At 48.7% G+C, this 4,501-nt stretch overlaps 1 pseudogene; it reads left to right on the top strand.

The window, feature by feature from the left end:
• Positions 1–2,159: 2,159 nt before the first annotated feature.
• Positions 2,160–3,606, top strand: LOC140211357 (paraneoplastic antigen Ma3-like; annotated as a pseudogene).
• Positions 3,607–4,501: the final 895 nt, after the last annotated feature.

Genomic DNA, 4,501 nt, shown 5'->3' with positions numbered 1-4,501 from the left:
GACAGGTCAGATTACCAACACCTGCTCCTATTTCTTATGTTCCCGTATTTATATATCACATGTACATCAAAGCATATAGTTAAACCCATTGTTTGTGTTAACTTCAACACAGCCTAGGGAGGTGCTGGGGCAACAAACAGCAGTAGCGAAACAAGTCTTTTTCCTCCATACAGCCTACTCACACGCACAAACTCTCTTCCAACCCCAGGGCAGGCCACCTTTGGGCCTCCAACCTCCAGTGGACTTGTGAATCTGCAGACATCAGGCCTCCGTTTTCCCCATTGGTTAAATGATAAATGGCCTGGTTAACATTGGCTGTTACTGGATGAGTAAATACAGTGGGAGTGGAGGGGCTTTAGGGTCTTATGAGTCAGTTTTGATTTCCTAATGCTAATGTTAGATCTCTCACTGATTGCTAGATCTCATTCTCTTGGGGGTAAACATCAATATTAATTTCTTTCTTTTAAGCATACATAGCAGTGGACAATATAAAATCTATCTTAGAATCAGAATCAGGTTTATTATTACCAGTATGTATTGAGAAATTTGTTAATTTAGCAGCAGCAGTTCAATGCAATACGTAATATAGAAGAAGAGAAAAAAAAATAAGTAAATCAATTAGAGTATACGTATATTGGATAGATTAAAAATGGTGCAATAACCAGAAATAATATATATTAAAAAAGTGAGTTAGTGTGCACGGTTCAATGTCCATTTTGGAATGGGATGACAGAGGGGAAGAAGCTGAGTGTGTGCTTTCAGGCTTCTGTACCTCCTACCTGATGACACCGCTCCTTGAAGATGCTTGAATTTGCTGAAATGGACAGCAAAATTGGTGAAGGTATTGACAGAAAGGAATTGCCTGAAAAGGGTTAAATTAGATGATCAAAAAGGACACAAGAGGGATTCTGCAGGGAGCGCTCATGGAGTGAGTTCGTCTCTCTGGCTTCGCTCCATTCCCGTTATCCTTTTTAACCTATGATCTCCTTGATCTAATCAACTTTAAGTACACCAGAAGATTTACTTTATCTTCCTGATTTACTGATTAATTGATTTCTGGAGCAACACACAAAATGCTGGAAGAACTTGTTGTAACGTGAGCATTATTAAAAGTAAGTTAATACTACTTAGGATACTGGGGGGTTTTACTTCCATTCTTTTTACCTCTGGTGTGTTTTGTATATAGTGTGCCTGCCATACCGTATGGGTTGCGAAAGCCTCTGTATATACATAACGGTTTTGAAGTTCGAGATAAAGTTGTTTCTTGGATATGAAGTTGTCGAGTGTGCCTTTTTCAAAGTAGAAGTTACAACAGAACTCTATGGAGGGAGATGGACAATCTACATTTCCGATCAAGATGCTTCAACATTTTGGAAAATCCCAGAGAAATGCAAAGTAATGAATTTGGGGATGGCACTATCTCGAATCCAACCCCAGTCTACCCTGCTTGGAAAAGTTTAAACAGATACATGTGTAAGGGGTTTCTTCTTTTGTGTTACTACAGACTCATAAAATGGCTTCTTTGTCATGTTAGGATAAAAATGGCTTTTCTGTAATAATAACTGCGATGTAAGGAGTTCTCTCTCTCTGCTTGTTTGGGTTATATTATTGATAAGAGAGAAAACAAACCAATGACTGTCCATGTTATTCTTTTTGTGGGTGATATTCTATCTCATATGGGTGAGAACTGCGTGGTTTGGCGGGCTTTTCGGGAGGAGACCCGAAGAAGAAGGATGTGCTGGACGCTCTCTGGTTGACCACCGTGGTTGGTCCTGAGCAGCGAGTCGAGGGAGTCGGAGGAGATTACCCTGGTGGAACGAGGACCCCGTTAATTGAGCTCCAATGGTCGTGCACGAAGTGGTTGAACTCTGATAAATTTGGCACCTTTTACTTTCTCTTTTATATTGTATCTCTATTAATTACATAGTTCCAGTAAGATTTATAAAATGTAATCTGTAAATCGTACATTGCGTGCTGTCTGATATTTGATGTGTGAGTTTGTACCAGGTGGCATTACACAGCAACTATGCAAACCGCGAGACACAGGCGGATGGATGGGGTTTCCCCTCGATAAACCTGAGCGTTACCTTTGTGGGGGCCATCGTCCGGGATTGAATTCTGTGTAAGCTGTGTAAATCGCCACGTTAAGGAGTGCGGAGATGGATTGAGATAAGATTGCAAGCTGATGTGAGTTCGAGGACATACCGGTTAATCATGCGTGCGTGTTAGGTGGGGTGGATTTCCGCACTTCAGAAGAAGTGCTAGTGCGAGGGTTGAGTCTGATTAAAGCTATTGGCAAGGTAGAACTGATAGCTAGAAGGTGTGGTAAAGAAGTGGAATCCAGCTGGGTGTTGGTTCGTACAAGTGCTGTCGTCATGACGTTGGAACTGCCAGCGACAGTCAGCGTCCGTGGGAGGTGGGGCCGTCGGGCCTCCACACCCTCCCAGAGGACGAATGTGAAGAGACACTGGAGGAGGAGTTTGAGGAGAAACCAGGGGAGGTGCCAGTAGCCAGTGGTGGAGGGTTGAAGGAATTTGCGAGGGACGAAGTTCTTGGGGTAATCAGGGAAGAGAGACAAGAGGGGTCAGAGTGGGAAGGATTGGTCAGGCCCCGTCCCCCAGCTAGAGGTGAGACCTCCGAGTTGGCAGCCGCCATTACCTCCCTGGTGAGAGGGGCCGAGGGGCCCCACCCGAAGCTGAGAATTTTCTCAGGAGCCATGCCCACCCCGGAAGGGGAGGACGATTATGAGTCATGGATCGAAAACACGTCCCAGTTGTTAGGGAAGTGGCCAGGCTCGGATGAGGAAAAGAGACAACGATTGGTGGAAAGTTTGCAGGGAGAGGCTGCTGGTGTCGTCCGGGGGCTGAAAGCTCCCTTGGCTTCCCTGGCCGAGTATCTGGAAGCTTTGGAGGGTGCACTTGAATTGACGGGAGGTTCCTGGGAACTTTTAGCAGAGTTTCAAAACATGCGGCAGGGAAGAGGGGAAAAGCTCTCAGAACACATTTTTCGGCTGAAGATAATGCTTACTGGATTGCGGTGCCGAGGGGTAGTGAAGGCGGATGAGGTGGTGAAGTTGAGGATGAATCAGATATCTAGGGGTTCCCTGGGGGAGGACAAGCTGGCTTGGAGTTTCTGGCAGTCCTATAAAAGGAGCCCCCTCGATCATTCGGTCAGCTGATTAGAGAGCTGCGGAAGGATGAGAGTGCGTTGGGCCGGAAAGAGGACTCTGGCCACCAGGAATGATCCTCAGCGGTACAGGAGGTGGTGGCAGGGTTGAGAACCGAGCGACCCAAGGGGTCCCAGGTGGGTAGGGACCCCTCGCATGAGTGGATTGACAGGGAGAGCACCCACTTTAGGGGGCGGGCTGCGCAGTGGGCTGGGAGTGGCAGGCGTCCCTGGAGGAGAGGGGCGGCAGGTAGCGTGTGCTATAACTGTGGGAAAGAGGGGCATTTCCAGCGGGAATGTGAGCAGCCAGAGGTGTGCTACAGCTGTGGGGAAGAGGGACACTTCCGGAGGGTTTGTGAGAGACAAGACATCCCGTGGAGGGCAAGCCCCTGGGCGACTAAGAATGGAGAGGTGTCGGGAAACTTAGGAGAGACTCAGTAAGGGAACAGACTGGAGTCTCTGGAGGAACATGTTCCCAGAAATCTGCCATGGGACCCCTGCAAGCCCAAGCCCTTATTCCGGATGGATTAGTGGGACCCCACTCCAGCGTGTCCCTATGGATAGAGAGAATCTTTGCAAGACCCAACCTTGACACCAGGTCACAGGTCATCTTATTGTACCGGTTGTTCTACTACTTGACAGTAACTCCGTTTAATGCCCTGGAGGTTTGGGGTATAAGTGATGGTGATTACCCATACGATGGGTACCTGTCAGTGAGATTGGAATTCTCGGAGGGCGATGTGGGAGTGTCGGAAGCCCTTGAGACGTTGGTGTTGGTTTGTCCGGACCCGATGGAAACAGGTGGCACTGCCCTTCTGGTGGGGACTAACTCCCCTCTTGTGTGACGGCTCCTGGGAGCCTGTAAGGAGAAGGCGGGAGAGAACTTTCTGGAGACCCTCTCGGTACACCCAGTGTTTTGAGCGGCGTTCGAAGAAGCGGGTGGCCACAGGGGGCTGGATTCTGAGTTCAAACGAGGGACGGTGTAATGTACTGAGGCGAGGCCTAAAGTGATACGGCCAGGGGAGGTGGCACTAGTGTTGGGGACCCCCAGATTTCCCGGAGTACCGGCGGGTGAGGCTCTGTGAGTAGACCTTGAAGGGGAGTCCCAGTTCCCAGCTGGAGTGCTGGTGAGACCTGAGTTGCAGAGGCCCTCAGTTCTACAGGCACGCCGGATGGGGGTGATGGTAAGGAACACAACGGAGAGGGAGATCACCTTTAAGCGCAGGATGCCTCTCACGCACTTGCTCCCGGTGACAGTGATGTCTAGCACCCCCCTGAGGCCCACTGGAGGAAAACTATTGGAAACAGGGGGCGGCTGACTGAGGAGGCCTTTAAT

This window comes from Mobula birostris, chromosome 17, assembly GCF_030028105.1.
Source record: "Mobula birostris isolate sMobBir1 chromosome 17, sMobBir1.hap1, whole genome shotgun sequence".
NCBI lineage: Eukaryota > Metazoa > Chordata > Chondrichthyes > Myliobatiformes > Myliobatidae > Mobula > Mobula birostris.
The sequence above is the reverse complement of the archived record's forward strand: the minus strand, read 5'-3'. Positions and strand labels throughout refer to the sequence as shown.